Below are 20,716 nucleotides of genomic sequence, written 5' to 3' on the forward strand. Positions count from 1 at the left end.
TTATGTATTTTCTATATATTATGCATTTAAAATAAATTTTGTTGACATGCTTGAAAAAATTTTGAAATATGTTTATTTTTCCACTGTGATTTTTGCCATTTACATATATCTAGGCCTGTTTTACTTGGTGAGCAGAGTACTTTTAATAGCAAGAAATACCTTCATATAAATTATTTACTCTTTAATTCTCCACTGTTCAGTCCTTATTGTTGTCTTCATCTATATACGCACAGATTTACAGAACGCACATGATCCCTGAGGCACATTAGTTGTGACCGTAATTCTGATATCAGAATTGCTAAATTTGTCCATTTAAAACATGAGTTAATTATCTTTCTGTTTTAAGAACAGAGAAATGAGCATGTTAAAGAATTTGCTAAAACAAACTAATGTGGATATGATATATAATAAAAACCTGTAGCAAATGATGTTGTCAGCAACTTAACATATATTTCCTGAAACATACTTAGGTGATAGTCTAGTTTTCAGTGTAAGGATATTCCATTAAATGAGAGAAACAATGTTCCAGGGCTTAATGATACTATATTCAATTAAATAAAGAAAAAAAATCAGTAAAATGCAAATAAGTGAAAACTGGTTTGTATTGTGATAAACACTGCAGTGGATATATACTAGGATATATACTGTAGTGGACACATATACTGATGTGTGTGTCTGTGACAGAGAGAGAGAGAGGTGGAAGAATGGTCTATGTATGAACCTGTGAGAGGCTGTTAATTAGCATAGTCTGCCTGTGTAAATGGTATTATAGCTGAGGCTAAAAGGTTGATCATTAGTCAACTAAAAGAAGACTCGGGAAAATGGGGCCCTTAGAGGGTAAAAAAATTGCAATTTCAAGGTCATGAGACAAAAAAACCCACAGAACCAAAAACAAAGAGAATCAAATTAAAAAATGAAAGAAAGAAACAGAAATGTGAAGTTACCTTAGAGAAGTAGGCAGGGAACAGATAATATATGAATGTTGAATGTCCAAAGGAGTTTGGAACTTAATCGCAGAGCAAAGAAAAGCCATTGTGTATATGTGGCTGAATATACATAACATAAATTAACCATTTTAACAATTTACAATTGTATAATAAAGTATATTATTCACAGTTGTGCAACCATTACCAACATCTTCAGAACTGTTTCATCTTCTGCAAGTGAAATTCTATACCCATTAAATGCTATGTCCCTGTTCTTCCTCCTTCCAGACCATGGACACTGTAAATGATAAACCAGGAGTGTGGCCTACATCCTGTTACTTGCCGCACAGAAAGCCATTCACTGGAACAATGAGTATCATCGGGGAAGAAGACTTAATTTGTGTGTAGCAGCCAGTGAGATGGGAGATTTCTCTCAAATTCATCTCCTCAACCCACTAAAATCAGGGCTTCATACAGCAGGAAAGAAATGTTACCACGTGTAAAATAACAGGAATTAAAGAGGGGAAAAGAGAGGAATTGGTCAACAGGAAGCAGGTAGTTGGTCAGGTAATCATGACGGGTAAGGGGTTTGGCCTCTCATTGTCCGGAAGCAGTGATCTGGTAAGTTTTAGTTCCATGATACTACCTGGGAGGGCTGATGATTCCCTGAAGTTGGAATTCACACAACACAAATGTAACTTTCTCAAATTTTAAGACTGACAGGGTCAATTTCTATGTTACTTAGAAGAAACTATGAACATTAGTTATATGGAACAACGGGGCTGGTTTCAGTTCCTCCACTTTCTAATTACTAATTCCTCAATCATGGGAATCTAGTCGTTGATTTTTTTTTTGGCTGTTTCATGTTGAGGGGATGTTTTGGCAGCTCCATACCATGAATGACCACATGGCCCCCCAACAATTAAAGGTTAATTTACTATTATAGTTTCTTTTCTGAAACACAGTTTTTTTTTTTCTGATCCCCTAATTTTCTCAAGGACAAATTGTAGCACAACTAACCTACCTGTAAAATAAGCTTTAGTCTCACTATACCAGGCCTAATTACCTAATTACCCACACAAAGTATAGCAAGAATCATTGTCGATAGAGGCTTTCCTAAATTGTGTTTGATGAAACCTCTCACAAGGAATCTCAGACTTGACCTCTAAAGGCCTCTCTAGCCCAGCCAAGGATTCACCCGCACCTGCAGATTATCTACATGAACTGTGTGAACTTCTTTTTTATTAAGGCCCCGAAACAACTTGAGACTCCTAGGCCTGTTCAGAAAGTGATACTGTCTACTTATCACAGACCAGGAACCCTACAAAGGAACTGCACAGATAAGATACAAGGCTATTCCTCTTTATGAGTTTTCATTGGCTCTATAAAATAAATATTAATTTTTCAAATTAGTATTCTTACATGTGAAAATATGTCATGTCAGCCAAAGCCCTGGAAAAATAAAAAGTTCCTCTGTGTGTGTTTTGTTATAAAAGTAAACAGATTTTTACTGGCAAAAGTCTTAGGACAAACATAGTTAAAGAAACTGTTGACAAGGAAATTTGGTTATTTTTAGGCATATAGTTATTTAATATAATTATAATCATTTCTGACAACATATATAAGACATACTAGAATTTTACTAATCTCATATAATTTTGGAATACATACTATTAACATTTATGTAAATATAATTTAAATAAATTTAAACACTTTATATTTGATAATGTTTTTTATGTTTTTAATATACCAAATAAGCTTAATATGTCTCTCTTGGACATCAGGGGACCCAATATCCAGAAAAAGTTAGTTTGAGGTCAAAAATACTGAAATTAGAACTTGAAAGTTTGCTTTTGGAAAGTTTGTCGATGTTTTTCAAATATCACAATTGATATCACAAAATAGAATCACAGGTCACTATAAAATAGTCTTTCATTTGACCAAAATGATAATTTAAATATTTAAAACAAATGAAAATCTTTCTTTTGAATAAAATAGTTTCTCAAACAATATGACTTAGAAAAGACAGCATGGGCCTGGTGCGGTGGCTCACGCCTGTAATCCCTGCACTTTGGGAGGCTGAGATGGGTAGATCACGAGGTCAGGAGTTGGAGACCAGCCTGGCCAACATGATGAAGACTGGTCTCTACTCAAAATACAAAAATTAGCTGGGCTTGGTGGCGGGAGCCTATAATCCCAGCTATTCGGGAGGCAAAGCAGGAGAATCACTTGAACCCGGGAGGCGGAGGTTGCAGTGAGCCGAGATCATGGCGTTGCACTCCAGCCTGGGTGACAGGGTGAGACTCCACCCCCCCCACAAAAAAAGAAAGCATAATGCCAACTAATTCTCTTTCCATTTTCTTTTATTTTGCAGTTTATTTAAAAGGTAAATAAAATTTTCAAAATTACTTTTATTAGTATTATATAAAAACTTTGGTTTCAAAGGAAAACAAAATTTTACTTTGTCAGTTGTATTATTAATGTTAAAGTTAATTTTATTACAACTTTATAAACAAATTTATTTAATTTTAATCAGTTTGACCATAAGGCAAAATTTTTGAAAAGCATTTATAATTTTTTATTAAGGAGCATATTAATGCTCCAAGAAAACTCTATTTTTTCTGACAGAGGGGCCCAGATGCTGGCCTTGCATTAGTGTGCTTTTGATATCAATGTTTGACTTACAGAAAAACTATGAATTAATTTTATCCCTCAAAATCAGACCTTAAAATCTCACATACCCACCTCTTCTGAAATAGTGCTTGGGCCTAGAGCAATTGAACAGTTTTAATTTCTGGTCCCGTGTCTCACAAAAGCAGTGCATTTTTATTATCACCTTCTCCTAGGTCTGCAGATGAGGCTTTGACTGATGTCAGTGTCTAAGAATTAGCAAGATTTGATGACTTTTTCAGATCCAGGAGTAAAACCCTGTAATTTATTAGCACAAAGATTAGTTACCAGCACATTTATACTGCAGAAAGTCCTATCATTCTCTCTACTATGCCACAAATTAAAACACTGCGATTGGTGTCTAGTAGTTATTGCCCATAGCACTTTAAACCATTATATTAAAGTGGTGAGGTTACTCCTTGCATATATCTAATTGCTGGCATTCTAGAGACATAACTGTGACCAAAAGCGTCAGAAATGTGATAGGTCTTATGCCAAACATAGGAAAGTAAGACAATTAATTTTTCCCCCTATCATTTAAAAAACAATGGTAAAGGCCAATATCAGTTCTCGAAATCGAGTATGAGGATACATAATCCCCTTTTATTTAAATATTATGTAACAAAACAGAGACAAGGTAAGCACAAGCACACAGTAATTATTCATTTCCTATTTAAATGAGTAAAATTACACATTTTTAAGATTGATTTTTAGACAAAGTACTGACAACTGATCAGGTATCTTTTACCACTACAATCTTTAAAGCAGTGCAATATTTGTACATATTTTGTTTCTAAATACACACATGAAGTCCCAACAGTGATAAAGGCTTGGAATTAAAAATTACTAGAAAGCCTCATACTTTATTTTATTATTACTTAATCCAAGTGAATGTCACTTAATTTTAATAATGGTAAACACATCTGAAGTAATTTCAGAGAAATCCAAGTGAATATAATTTTTAAGAACAAGGCCAATTTTTTCTGAACTTTAAAATTTTGTACCCATATTATAAGTTTGTTTCATCACCTAAAGGAAAAGATCTGAAACCAACTCAAAGTATTGATTGAATTGAATTACTTAGAAAATAAACATCATTTAAATACTTTTATTTTTACTTACTTTTTAATTTTAATTTAATTTTATTTATTTTTGATACAGGGTCTCACTCTGTTGCCCAGTCTGGAATGCAGCAATGTGATCTCAGCTCACTGCAACCTCTGCCTCCTGGGGTCAAGTGATCCTCCTGCCTCAGAACCCAAGTAGCTGGGAATAAAGGAGTGCACCATCACACCCAGCTAATTGTTGTATATTTTGTAGAGACGGGATTCACCATGTTACCCAGGCTCGTCTGGAACTCCTGAGCTCAAGTGGTCCACCCACCTCGGCCTCCCAAACTGCTAAGATTACAGGCATGAGTCACTGTGTCCAACCTACATTTTAAAATAATAAAGTAATGTATTATTTCTGTTCAGAATTTATAAAAAGAAATCTTTCTTTCCTCCCAGGAACTTTAAAGTTCTTCTAGCTCTTTAGATTATTAGAGGTAAGCAAAACCAATCCAATTTCAAATGACTGGTGTGGTCTATCATTTTTTGAAGTCTTGACAAAGGTAACTTAGGAATTTTAAATAGATAGAGCTAATGATGAATTGTTGAAAACGCTTAGGAAATAAAATGACTATTTATAGAACCAAATACAAGCCTTCCATTAGAATCTAAATAAATCAATGGCTTTACATATATATATATGTACACACACATACACACATATGTAAAACCAATGAGTTATACACACACACACACACACACGTATATATGTAAAACCCAAAGTAAAACAAACGGTAAATAAATGAAAATTAAAAGCAAATATATATGTGTGTTATGTATATTAATGTCTTTAAGTCCACCAACACCGCTATATATTTTGTGCAGTTAAGAAATGTTCTTTAAGCACACAACCAGTTTTTTAACACAATTTACTATTTATGCAGAGTAGCAAATATAGTATGAAACCTAGCAATATAAGCATTTATGTGAAATTTAGCTCCATGCTAAATCTGACTTCATGCTTAACTATATTAAAACAAAATTTCCAAAAGTCAATGTATTTTTGTAATATTTTATATTTTATCTTTATTAAGACTAAGAGATTTAACTATGAACACTGTTAATTATCCAAATTTATTCAATTTTTATCAAGTTTTAAACAATATTTTATTATTTCACCTTTTATAATTTCTTATTTTCTCTGTATGGATATAAAGACAGACACATAGAGAAACAGGGAAAGACTACATATTACTTACACAGATGATCTATGGCATACTTGGCCTTCCTATTTTGTCTTGTTAAAAAAATAACTAGTCATTTTATTTTAGGACAAAAAACATACCATAGTCCAAAATTTGAATTAACCTCTAGAAAATTTCTGAATTTTAATAAGAACACATCTTCTTTGACATGCTTTATATACAGAATTTTGTATTAATTATAATTTTTGTTATTAGTAACCTTAAATTTGAGTGAAAATTAGGATGCAAGAAATCCTAAAGTATCTATCAGATATTACTATTTTATAGATGACAACATTTTACAGTTTTTAAAAACATATTTTCTCTAAAATCCTTTCTTAATTAGAAATGACACAGACATTCAAGGAGCATCAAAAATAATTTTAAGATTTTAGATTACATTAAAAGTTTACTTACAAGCATTTACTTCATTTATATGTACTTAATTTTGTTAAAATTAAGAGTTTATTTCAATTACTTCTACAACTGAGATCTTAGACAATTATGATTTTAAGTTATTTCCTTGTTAACCATTTTTGTTTTGTTTTTTTTGAGGCAGAGTCTCACTCTGTCTCCAGGCTGGAGTGCAGTGGCACAATCTCAGCTCACTGTAACCTCTGCCTCCCGGGTTCAAGTGATTCTCTTGCTTCAGCCTCCCGAGTAGTTGGGACAACAGGTGCCTGCCAACATGCCCAGCTAATTTTCTGCATTTTTAGTAGAGAGGTGGTTTCACCATGTTGGCCAGGAACCATTTTTTAATAGCCTGTGAATATCAGGTGTTTACCTAAGTAAGAACGTTAAGGTGAAATATATTGGTATTTTTCCCAATAACTCAGAAGACTCAGCTGTTTATATTAAACTAATAATATTAATGTCTTATTTGTCAAAAAACTCATACAAAGCCCTTTTTGATTTTTGTATGGTTTATAGTTTTCTAACCTTTTGTGCCAAACCCTGACACCTTAAAATATTTAGCAAGGCCCAACATGAAACTCAGACAAAAATATATGCTGAAAATTTTTAATACATTTTAGTTTTTATCTGATTAATAATTTTAAAGCCAGCTTTTTAATGAAAGATTTATGTCACATGAACTTGAAAATTGTTTGGACTTTATTTAATTTATTAAGTACTTGTTTATTTCTAGGCTAATTTGGTAGACAAAGTAATATAATAATTGTATATATACATAAACACATCTAAATATGTAATGTATTCACATACATAAACAAAGCTCTAATAGCTTTAATCTCAGAAATTTCACACGGAATTGTCTATTAACATATTCGCATGGCTAAACTGTGTCCCAATGTGTAATCCAGTGAAGGCTGTGAATCAAAATTTTGGTTAAAGCAGTCTTCGTGGCAGTTTGCTTTTGAAAGTCCAAACCTTCTCAGACTCCAAGGAACACGGGCCAAACGAGTACCACAGAATAACATCATGTATTAACACCCAGGAGTTCCAGACCAGCCTGGGCAATAGAGCGAGACCCTGTCTCAAAACAAATATACATGTATAGATGTGTATATGTGTATATGTGTGTCTGTATATCTATATGTGTTTATACACATATAGATATGTTTGTATAACTGGAAGTAACATAAGGAAGTAACATCACAAAAAATGGCAGAATAAGAACACCTAGAGGTCAGTCCTTCCACGAAAATAAGTAAAATTGAAAAATAAAAATCAGAGTCAACTTTTTTAGGATGATGAAATACACACATATAGCCGTACACACATATATCAATACACATATATACACATAAAGATATACACACATATATACACACATTACACATATATACATATATACACATATGTATATATGTATGTGTATATATGTTATATATACATACGTATTTATTCATGTATATACTTATGTGTAATCTATGCTTTGATATTTTATTCTCATATTTTGTCCTCTGATGATAAACAGATATTTTAAATTTTTATTTACACATTGTTATTCTACGTTTTATTAAAAATAAATCTACCATAACATCATGAAGATTTTATCTACTAAATAAATTCTACTATGAATTTATCATTTACATTTCACAATTAAGTCTACCGTTTATTCAAATTTATTTTGTACTTAGTGTAAGGTAAAATTCAATAATTTCTCCTTAATATGTAGATATCCAGTGAGGCATCACCACTTATTTACAAAGGAGACATTTTCTTTGTGGTGTCATCCTTTTATAAATTCAAGTGACTCAATAGCAATGACATGGAATCAACCTACCTGCCTATTGATGGTAGACTGGATAAAGAAAATATGGTACATATACACCATGGAATACTATGCAACCATAAAAATGAAAGAGATCAGGTCTTTTGCAGGGAGATGGGTGGAGATGGAGGCCTTTATCCTTAGCAGACTAACCTGGGAACAGAAAACCAAATACCGCATGTTCTCACTTATAATTGGGAACTAAATACTGAGAACAGATGGACTCATAGAGGGGTACAGCACACACTGGAGCCTGTCACAAGGGGGTGTGGGAGGGAGAACATCAGGAAAAATAACTAATGAGTAGGAGGCTTAATGCCTGGGTGATGAAATAATCTGTACAAGAAACCCCCATGACGTAAGTTTACCTATGTAACAAACCTGCACATATACCTCTGAACTTCAAAGTTAAAAATACATACATACATACATACATACATAAATTCAGGTGATTTTAATCTAGCAGAGCTAATATTAGTGGACCTATTTTTCGTTCCATTATTTGGATTGTCTAAAATCTACCATTAATGGAATGTCTACTTTATTATAGGTTTATAATAATTATTATATCTGATTGTGTTGCCCTCTTTTTAAAAAAATTTTCACCATTTTTCTATTATTAGCCTTTCATGTTTCTATATGTATTTTGAGATTAGCTTGAAAAATTCTATACTCAATATATTTTGATTGAGATTTTATTAAACCTGTAAAAACAATTGAGGAAAATTGTCATCTGGTACAATATATAATCTAATTCAACTTTTATGACGTCATCTTTATTTTGGTTGTGAATTTTCTTATTTATTATGAAGTTTAATTTTCAAATACCTAAGATTTCCTATCTACTGTCATGAGAGGCAGATAGGTTTGTGATTCTCTCTTCTTGGAATGTCCTTGTCTGTTTTTTTTTTCTATTGCTTATTTATTCAGTTGTAAATATTACTTTTATAGAGACAGAGATGTGTAAACTGAAACATTGTGAAAAAATACAATTTTTCAATTTCATATGAAACTCAAAGCATAAGTTTTGTTCAATATGGAATGTACCCTCATTTGTTTATATTAGGGCTCTGAAATCCCTTTAAAAATTGTTTTTCTGTTTTTAAAAAAGAAATAGCTGGCCCACCATGCAAGTTTGCTATATATCTTGCTTGCTCAAAATAAGCATTTTCAGGTGAGGTCTGTGTTTTCTGGCCAAAGTCTGCTATGATTCCTTAGAAGTCATACTGGCCCAATCAAGGAAAGAGTTTCCATGAAAAGTCTGATGGCAGCATCTGGATGAGGAGTGGTCTGGGTAATGGAAAGTGAGTAGAGAAGGAGCTAAGAGCCCAAATCCTTATGAAGGATGACCTTCGGTTGTTAAATTGTAAGAGGCATCCAGTGGCTTTTTCAGGGCACTCAACTAAAGAGCCAGTGGAAAGAAAATCTCTCTCTACTTCCGCAAATTTGATGTAGATGGATTTGGGGGAAACTCTGGGGTCCCCAATACAGCTCTGAGAGAAAAATCCGTTAATACCAACCCAATATTTGCTGAAGATTTTGGTATTCACTTGGAAATGTAAAAATAAGCACTGCTGCAGAGTCCTGACCTCAGCAGTCCTGAGGTAGCAAAAGATAATTCTGGTGGGTTTTATTTCCACCTGTGATGAGGCTTGTGCTGAAAGGATTTCCTGGTCAACCCCGTGCTCTTTTCCTGGGTCCAGGGAATGTTGCTCCATGTGTGGTGAGAGGAGCCGCTCAGTACATTGTTCATAGCCAATGGCATAAAGGCCCGGGCTTTTAGGAATAATTCCAGGCAGTAAATATTGAACAACATTCCTACCGGGTGAGTTGGAGTGGGCAATGGGTCAGCAGTCAATTTCCATGTGTAGCTCCAAGCACCTAGCTTCACTAATAGTGATCTCTAAAAATGTGTAGTAAACATTTTTTCCAGTTCATTCTGCACTTGTGGCATAATGATCCATCCCTCAGACTTCTCAGGGTTGAAGTACTCCTGAAGTCGCTTGCCAAGGGGCACCTGGGAGGTGATCTCAGCATAATGGTAAGGAAGATCCCCTTTCCAACGGGTGTTATAACCAATTCCAAAAAACGGCCAGTTTATTAGAAAGAAGGAGCCTTGAAAAGTCTGTCCAACTCTGAAAAAGTTCCCATTTCAACTGTACCGATTCCAAAATCTGTACAGTATTCTGCCTGATGTCTCTCTTCTGTGCTTCTTCAGAAGACTCTTGAATTTATTTTTACTTTTTATTTATTTATTTTTTTTTGAGATGGAGTCTCGCTCTTGTCACCCAGGCAAGAATGCAATGGCCCAATCTCGGCTCACTGCAATCTCCACCTCCCAGGTTCAAGCGATTCTCCTGCCTCAGCCTCCCAAGTAGCTGGGATTACAGGCACCCACCACTACGCCCTGCTAATTTTTTTTTTTTTTAGTAGAGATGGGGTTTCACCATGTTGGCCAGGCTGCTCTTGAACTCCTGACCTCTGGTGATCTGCCCTTTTCCATCTCCCAGAGTGCTGGGATTACAGGCATGAGCCACCATGCCCAGCCGTTTAATTTTTAATTTTCTCTTTGTGATACGTATTTCATTCAGTTACTGATCTGTCAGATAGCCATGGAGATCCTGACTGTGGGTTCCCAGTACTCCTGTGAATAGTCCTCCACGGTGCTGCCATCTGGCTCCAGCTCCTGGTACAAGCTACTACTGTTAATAAGTACAGGCTGGCAGGGCTGAGCATCCCATCCTCCCTGAGCAAACACCTGTTCCAACTGTTCTGTGTAACTGCTCTTTCTTTTCCCAACACCATGTTCTTTCACCTGACTGTAACACCTGCAAATGGTCAAAGTAAGTAAATCTGATACTGGGTTGTATAAGCAGAATAATTACATGTAAGCTATGAAGGTGGCTCTTTCTCTCTCTTCAGCACAGGTGAGGCCACAGCTGGAGCACAGCATTCAGTTCTGGGCATCGAACCAGCTTGATGCCTCCCAGCACTGGGACAGATCCACTCGTAGCCCAGCTTGGCCAGGGCCCTGGACACATGCTCCTACATGGCTGGCCCAGGAGTCCTTGCTGCCAGCCACCATACTGGGTACCTCCAGCTGCTGATATGGTGCCTCCACCAGCCGCTCATTGCCCCACACTACGCTGAGCGCCTTCGTCTCCACTGGGTCCACGACATGCTCCTGCAGGTGGCAGCCCCACCATTGCTGCCACCAGGAGGAGAAGGAGACAGCCTTGCCTGGTTAAATTTTATATGAAGTTAATGCTGGTCTCATAAAAACAGTTGAGTGGTGTCCTCTTTTTTTTTTTTCTCTTAAAATGTTCATGTATTCTTGGTGTTACTTGTTTTCCATGTGTGAAAAAATTAATTGTAACTAGGATTTAAATTTTCTAAGATTTTTTCTAAATTTTCTAAGATGTACTGTAATCTGCTTTATGTTTGTTTTGTATTCGTTTTTTTGCAGCTGTTGCATTATTATTCTTTTCCAAGTTCAATAAGTTTCAATTCATGTTTTTAAGAATTTAATATATCTACGTTGTCACAGTTTTTGGCATAAAATTGTTTATAATAGTCATTATTGTATTATTTAGGTTAGTAGATCCGCTGAGATGTTCCTTTCTAATTCCTGACCCTGGTGATTTTTTTTTCTGTTTACTTTTAAAAATTAATCTTGATAAGGGATTATCAATTTTTCGATTGAGTCAAACTTTTCACTATACATAATCCTATCTTATTTGTTCTGCTCTCTTTTTTGTAGTTTCTTATTTCTTACTCTTATTACATATGATTTGCTGGACTTGCTCTAGGTTTTGAGATAAGTCTTAGAGTATTGATATTTAAATTTATTAGTAAATGCACTTTTGTTATGAATTGACTCTAACATCTTTAGCCTTACCTTACTGTATTTTATACATTGTGTGTATATATATGTGTGTGTGTGTATGTTGTGTGTATATATATATATATATATATATGGGACTTAAACTCCAGAAACTTATTTTCTCACACTTCTGCTGACAAGAAGCCCAAGGTCAAAGTGCCAGCACAGTTGGTTTCCTCTGAGAGCCTTATAAGGGATGAAGCTGTTCCTGGCCTATCTCCTTGGCTTACACATGGCTGCCTGCTTGGTACCTCTACACATGGTCCGGTTGTCTTTCTCTCTCTTCTTATAAGGGCATCAATCATACTGGATTAGAGCTCGGCCTTGCTGGCCTCATTTTGACTGAATTGCCTCTTTGAAGGTCCTATCTCCTTCCTCAATTAAAAGCCCTCTACTGAGACAAATTGTGCTTTCTCAGTCCCTTGCATAAGCACAGGCTCAGGAAGACCCCAAGGAAAAGGTACCTACTTTAGCTCATCTTTTAGAGCGCCTCTTCTTTGAGTCCTTAACATTTCTAGTTTTTGATCCTTATAAAGCTATTCATTGTTTGAAAATGTTTCTCATTATTTATTAACTTCTCCTGAGAGTTACTGCCGAATAATGTTCTACTCTGAACTATTGTATCTTAATAAAAAAGCAGTCTTAATTCATAAAAACTTGAAGCAGTAGTCTTGCATATGTAGTTTATAATTTAAAAGAATGAATAAAAATAAAAATTCTATATTAACACAAATATAGTACAAGAAAAATTAAATAACTTAAAATCCATATGAGGCATTTTGAAGTCAGTGATCAAACTATGAATTCTATTATCAGTTTTTTCTATTTTTACTGTAGATAAAACTTTATAGTATTAAATAAACTTAGAATATCAGAATTCCATGCAAAGTTTATATAATTAGATGAAGCTATGAAAGATTCAGTCTACCTGGCAAACTACCTAAAGTAGTAATTCTCATTCCTATCTCAAGTCAACTGCAGATTCTCTTTTATGGGTTTTACTGCAACTCAAATCCTACACAAAGTCCTAATTGAAAAGAATTTGACAGTCTGGGTTTTAGTTTCCTCTAGACAATGTGACACATCCCCAAACCATATTGTACAACTTGGTACAAATTGCAGTTTACTCAAGAGAGACTTAAAATGATGATGAATGACAGGATTTGTTAGAATGAGTTACATCTGACTTTGAAAGTGATTTCTACTCCACACTGAGATGCCATAAAATTGAGTCACATGAGCTAAATCAAATTTGGCAGGGAAGAATTCAGAAATCAGGAGATATTCTTTGTCATGAGAGCCTACTTTGAAACTTAAATGAGAACAGATGCAAAATACACTTTTTGAACACTGGATTTTCAAAAATGATTTTGACTCATAAGAAAAGATTCTGGATCTACCCTGTAAAAAATGGAGAAGGTACTGACTCACAACAACTTTTTAAAAATAGGTGAAATACTGTTTTTGTTTTTTAAAGGGTAAATGGGACTTAACTGCATGACTCATTTGATTTGATTAAAATACGTGGACTTAAGACTGGGAATAAACTAACATTAATTCATATGGCCCATAGCCATGAATTGTACACTGTTTGGTGGCAGGAACCATGCCTTTCCTGTGTTTTGTTGCCTATGCCAGACACATGGTAGAAATTACTAATAAATTCAGATTTAATCAATATATATTAAGTAGACACTTTAACTAATATTTAATTCCTTTACTTAATAAACTTAGTGTAAATATTGTAATTCCCAAATCAGAAAGAATACATATATAGAAATGTAACAAATTGTGCTATATTATGTATTAAGTAAGAGTAACAGCTAGGTTTCTAGTTAATTTCATCTGTTCTTCAGAATCTGTTCTTTCTGTTATAGTTCAAAGTCTCCAGTGTTATTCATCTCTTCCTTCCTTTGGTGCTTTGTGAAACACTTTCCAAAAACATCTTTAGGAAAATATCTCAGTAGGAAAATATAGCTGCTGACACTTGCCAGCATTAGAACGTGTGTGTGTGTGTGTATTTAAGTGTGATTCTTGATGGATTATACACTTTTATGATATTTCTTCCTATCTATGGTCTCAAATGAATATATTTATGATTCCAGTCCAATTTTATTCTCAACTGTATATATGATGTTTCCTAGTGCTAGTCCTAGACTGTATATATATGATCTCCATTTCTGTTTACCTGGATAATTAATACATAAAATATCACCTATTAATTTTAAACTTGGAGGCATCACTTATATTCTTCATGAAATTTTAGTTATAGAATTTGGAACTTATGTATACTTGAGTATGTGTGTATTGCACTTAGGTGTTTAAGTATGAATACATATACATATGAATATATACTAATCCTTACATATGTATTAATCTTAGATGAAAATGAACTTTGGAGCTCTGAAGTAACAGTACAATATTCTCAGGGTTTTGTTTTCAATCATGTCCAATAAGTGAGGGAGAAGAAAATGTAAAATCAGTTAAGTAAACAGTCAAGTCTGGTCCTCTGAGAAGCAGCCTGCTTGAAAAATGACAGGTACAGGCAAAAATAGAGCAGACTGGGGAACTCAGGCTGTACCTGCACAGATCAGCAGGTAGGGTCCAGTACAGAAGCCTTTTGTTCTTTGCATAATTGGTGGGCTCCAAGGAAAAAGTTTCCTCCCTTTTCAGACACGTACATGGTGGGCTTCATGGGAACTTGCACAAGGAGGAGGGGGGCTTACCTAAAACAAACCCACAGTTATACAAAAAAGAGAAGCAGCACTTTCTGCTTGCCTAGAGACATACTCACAACTACATAGATAAGAAGGAGTTGTGCAGACGACTTTTCAGATAAGTTACTCAAACAAATAAAGAGAAAAGAGGGATTTCTTATAAAAGCTTTTGAATTCAGCTGTAAAAATGGAAACCCACTCAGGCTTCCCTCTCTGCTGTGGAGAGCTTTCCTCTTCCGCTTATTAAACTTTCTCTCCAATCTCACCCTTTGTGTTCATGCTCCTTAATTCTCCTGGTCATGAGACAATGAGCTCAGATAACACCTTAGAAGAGAGTGGTGACCCTGACCTGTTTCATAAGTATCTGAAAAAAAAAAAGATAATTGAATATATTTAAAGGGAAACAAACTCCCCCAAAAGTATAAAAAAGGCCACCCTTATTGGTCATGTTCATCATAAAAAAAATGAACTTCCCTGAGGCAAAAAGAAAGCAGAACATTTAGGATAATTCCAAGAATACATACGTATTTGAGTTTATTTTATTCTCCAGAGGGTTTTTCCCAATTCTGTGACAAAATAGTTGTAGCTATGGAATAGGAATGTGAGCTTTAAGAAATCAGAATATGAAGGCAAGAATTTTAATTTTCAGTGTTGAAGACAATCAAGAAGAAAATATGCTAATAATTGAGAGAGCGTAAGAATTGTAATATTGGTGAAGAGATAGCTGCCAGCAAGTATAAAATGGGTATAACGGTCATCTATTGTTGTATAACCAACTGTCACAAAACAAAAAAACCATTTTATTGTATTTTGTATTCTTATGGGCAAGGACTTCAGTTGGGAATTGCCTGGGAGATTCCTTAGCTAAAGAGTGCCTGTAGGGTCTAAAACCATGTCACCCAACTACGAGGTACTTTGACGGGTTTGACTGGAGTCTGCGAGGCTCTTCTCCATGTCATGTTATTTCAAGAATTCTCCATGTGATTTTCCCAACAAGGTAGTTGAACTTACACGATTTCTCACAGCTCCAAAAAGTTTTTTTTTTTTTTTTTTTTTTTTGATGCGCAAACCGTAGCTTCAAGTGTTCAGGTGACCCAGCCTTGAAATTTCTGGAATTTACTTCAACTATATATGATGCACTAAGACCAGCATAGAATAATGGGTAAGAGAATTAGACCTCACCTCTCATTGATAATTGGGAAGTAATTCGTGCCCAGAATCCACCACAATGTGCATGAAGTTGTCATCATTAATGAATGATACATGATTCATCCTGCTGATATTAACATGAGAAGACTTATAACAAAGTCAGATAATTCCAAAGGTCCTTTGTCTTTATTCGTGTCTTGGAAGCCAAATGCCTGAACATAACCAAATAATACAGAGGAGAAATAAAGATAGTAAATACAGAGAAAAATGTAACTACATTTATACTAAGAAGAAAGCATAATTATTCTGAGGTGCACTCAATGTAAGAATATACTCAGGGACTTTATAAGTGAAAAAGAATGACTTCAAATGCATAGTAACATAACATTACTGATTGGAGTTCTATGGAAGCCACACAATGCTTTTGTAAGTTCAAGACAACTATGGCTTGTAATGCAAGTATTATATATTACATATATTCTCTTGGTCATGAGATGATGAGCTCAGGTAACACCTTAGACGAGACTAGTGACCCTGACCTGTTTCATAAGTATCTGAAAAGAAATGATAATTGAATATATTTAAAGGGAAACCAACTCCCCCAAAAGTATAAAAAAGGCTACCTTTAACTTATTGGTTATGGATACTATTAAGTAATTTTAAAGAACTTTTACTGTACTATATACTTTATAGGTATTTGTCCATTAATTTTACAATTACTTTCTCAGGAAGGTAATATACTTCTCCATATTTCACAGGTAGTTGGCATTTATTTGTGATGGGATTGTGTCATGTTTCCCGACATAATTTACAATGTAAGGTATTTGTTACCAAATTTATAGTTTTGTTCTTTTCTTAAGATTTGTATTGATGTATTCTCCATTTCACTAATGCAGTGTAAAAAGCCTTTTCACAACATAGAATTAAAATACACTGTGTAGGAACTCTAACAGCCAGACTGAAAATAATGGGCCAGTAACCTGGATCAAGTTAAAGGTACATTTGGCATTTTAAAACAACTGTCTTTCAGGTTCTAATTATGTTAAGCTTGCAGGAGGTGTGATCAGACTTTCTATATAAAAGATAATCCTATTTTATAAACTGGAAATATAAATGACCTCAAAGGGTCAGGTTAATGAAGCATTTTCAAAAATTCTATTTTTGTCACAGCTTGGTATCTTCTTTAAAGTGACATCAAAGATTGGATGCTATAACCTAGAAATGCATTTTGTAAATGCCTTGGACCAACTTATCAAAATTATAATTTTGTAATGTACATGTAAGAAATGGTACATCAATTTCTCAATGTTATGATATACAATGTTTTATAAATGTAAAAAGTTATACAACTTTTTACAATATTATTCAAAAATCAAGTAGGAAATATTCTTTAGAGAGTATTTTTACCTGATTTATAAACAAATTTCTAAAAATGATAGGAGAGACAAAATTTAATTTAAGGACTATTGATTACTGTTGTACACACAAAGCTGTGACTCAAGGGTCAGGACAATTATAATCTATATTGTATTTTATTCAGTCACAGGTAATAAGAAGAAACTATTATTTTTTGCAAGTGTGCACTATACATAATTTTAATTGATATGGAATTCATGTAAGCAATTGGGAAACTTGACATCATTTCAGATAAAGTAACTAATACTTAGAATAATTTGGTTCTAAGGGTATGTGGGGTAAGTGGTAGGCTAGCGAGTCTTACAGATTCCAGGGCATATGGCTTATTATAATACTGTATCTCTGACTGCTATTTCAGTGAAGCATTTTAGCTTTCTGGATTTTATATTAAATTAGTTTATGAAGCAAACAATTTTTAAATACCACTGAATTAGTAATTTATATCTAATAAAATAGTAACATTTTTATACATCCAAAGAGTGGAAAATAACATTAACAAAGTGTGCATGTATTTTGAGACAATTACTAAGTATCGATATTGTCAGGAATAGGTATAATTATAAAAATTTGAAAACCCCAGGCAAAACTAAAACTCATTACATATATTATGAACTTGATTTATAAATTAACAGAAGTTTTATAACTACTATCAGATCTCAGATATTAGGAGGCTAAATATCTAAGGACTCTTTCCATGTTAAATATGAAAAAGCACATAAAGTATAAAAAAGCATATGTGAAATAATTCAAAAAAGGATTTTGAACAGAGATAGCATTGCAGTTAGTAAATGAAGAATTGCCAGAAAAATTGAAGAGATACAATTTTCACATACCCTAGGTGAGCAATGAGATGGGTGGTATCCAGGGCTGTTTGTGAAAATGTAAAATAAAAAAACATTCTAGAGAGTTTTTTTCATTTTTGAGAGTTTTTTCATTTTTGAGAGTTTTCATTGTTATAGCTCCTTCATGACAAGCCATTCACATTGAATAAATGTATTAAATTCACATTTCGCCTGGCTAATAAATGTGAATGGCTTGTCATGAAGGAGGTACAACAATGAAGAAAGAACAATGCAGGGTGGCTTCCACCATCCGGCAGGGTATTTGTTTCTCTGGCCTGGCTGCCCAGTTCCAGCTCAGCTTTGTTGTTCTGTCTCCTTTGTTCCAGGAGACCCTAGGTTGCTCTGCCACAGCCTCTGTTGCCCTGTGATCTGCAGGTTCCAGGAGATCTCTAAGCAGGATGCCAGAAGATTCCAGGAGACAGAAAACGGAAACAAATGGGAAGTCCAGGACACCGAAGGTCATTTCAATAATTCTGGAAAAACATCTCTGAAGTCATACTGTTTAAAGACTCCGTGAATATAAAGAAGTTAGTCATCGTGCAGAAATCTTCAGCAAGATTCCAAATCTTAATCTCAAGAAGAAAATTTCTGCCGACTTAAATTCATGTGAAAGCCATGTGTGTGGACAATTTTTTTTTTTTTTTTTTTTGAGGTGGGGTGTAGTTTGTTTCCCCCGGGCTGGGGGGGGGTGGCACGATCTCGGCTCACTGCAGCCTCTGCCTCCCGGGTTCAAGCGATTCTCCTGCCTTGGCCTACCAAGTAGCTGGGATTTCAGGCATGCACCACCATGCCTGGCTAATTTTGTATTTTTAGTAGTGACAGGGTTTCTCCATGTTGGTCAGGCTGGCTTCGAACTCCTGACCTCAGGTGATCCGCCTGCCTCTGCCAAAATATAGGGATTACAGGCATGAGCCACCGCACAAGGCCTGGACAAGTTTTATATATCATTCATCTCTTAATAGGCACATCTCATATCATTCTGGACACAAACCATAAGAACGTGAAGAATATGGGGTGAGGTGATATAAATGTAAACGATGTGGGAAAAACCATTATCTCTCTCATAAACATCCAACGACACATGGTAACAGACAGCAGAAATAGACCTCATAAGTATAAGAAACGTGAGAAAACACTTAAGTTTCTCTATGTACTTCAAATGCATAAAGTAACTCACATTGGAGAAAAACCCTGTGAATGGAAGAAAGGTGGTAAAGCCTTGAGATTTTGAAGTTCTTTTCAAAAGCATGAAAGAAGTCACAGTGGAGAAAAGCCTTGTAAATGTTGGAAATGGGATAAAGCCTGTGGATATTCCAGTCAGCTTCATAATCATAAAGTACTCATACTTAAGAGAAACTTTGAGCTGGGCGCGGTGGCTCACGCTTGTAATCCCAGCACTTTGGGAGGCCGAGGCGGGCGGATCACGAGGTCAGGAGATCGAGACCACGGTGAAACCCCGTCTCTACTAAAAATACAAAAAAATTAGCCGGGCGTGGTGGCGGGCGCCTGTAGTCCCAGCTACTCGGAGAGGCTGAGGCAGGAGAATGGCGGGAACCCAGGAGGCGGAGCTTGCAGTGAGCCGAGATTGCGCCACTGCACTCCAGCCTGGGGGACAGAGCGAGACTCCGTCTCAAAAAAAAAAAAAAAAGAGAAACTGGGAACGTAAGAAATGCGGGAGAGAATTCAGTTGTCTTAGTTATTTTCAAGCACGTAAGCGGGTTCACACTGGTGAAAAATCTTCTGTGGTTAATTAATATGGTAAGGAATTTACTCTTTCTAGTTCCCTACAGAAACATGAAACAAATTATACTGGAAAGAAATCCTATAAATGTAAGAAATGCGGTGAAGTCTTCAGTCATTCCTCCTCCATGCTAAGTCAAAAAGAATACATACTGGAGAGAAATCCTCTGACTGTAAAAAAGATGTGGTAAAGCCTTCAGTCTATACAGCTCCCTCAGAAGATATGAAACAGCTCATACTGGAGAGAATCCCTATGAATATAAAAATTGTGGTAAAATCTTCAGTCTATACCGTTCCCTTAGAAGACATGAGAGGGCTCATTCTAGAGAGAAAACCCTATAAATGTCAAAAATGCGTAACACCTTCAGTTGTTTCAATTACCTTCAAATACATGAGAGAACTCATGCCAGAGAGAAACCTTATGATGTAAAAAATGTAGTAAAACCTTCAGACGTTTAGGTTCCATTTGAACACATACAAAAATTTCATACTGGAAAGAAACTTTATAAATGTAAAAAAATGTTGCAAAGCCTTTAGTTGTTTCAGTTACCTTGAAACACATGACAGAATTTATACTGAAAAGAAATTTTATGACTTTAAGAAATGTGGTAACGCCTTCAGCTATTCCAGCTCTTAGGTAAACATGAAAGAACTCATACTTCATAGAAACCCTAGAAATGTAACAAATGTGGGAAAACAGTTGAGTTTTTTGAAAACACGAAATTATACAAGAGAAAAACCCTATGTGTATGAGAAATGTGATAAAAACTTTATATGCTTCAGTTCCCTCTGAACACATTGAAAAACTCATTTGAAGGAAACCAATGAATGTAAGGAATATGGG

At 34.9% G+C, this 20,716-nt stretch overlaps 1 pseudogene; it reads right to left on the minus strand.

The window, feature by feature from the left end:
• Positions 1-9,360: 9,360 nt before the first annotated feature.
• On the minus strand, positions 9,361-12,313 carry LOC116481535 (myb/SANT-like DNA-binding domain-containing protein 2; annotated as a pseudogene).
• Positions 12,314-20,716: the final 8,403 nt, after the last annotated feature.

This window comes from Hylobates moloch, unplaced genomic scaffold (genome assembly GCF_009828535.3).
Source record: "Hylobates moloch isolate HMO894 unplaced genomic scaffold, HMol_V3 SCAFFOLD_14, whole genome shotgun sequence".
NCBI classification, from domain to species: Eukaryota; Metazoa; Chordata; class Mammalia; order Primates; family Hylobatidae; genus Hylobates; species Hylobates moloch.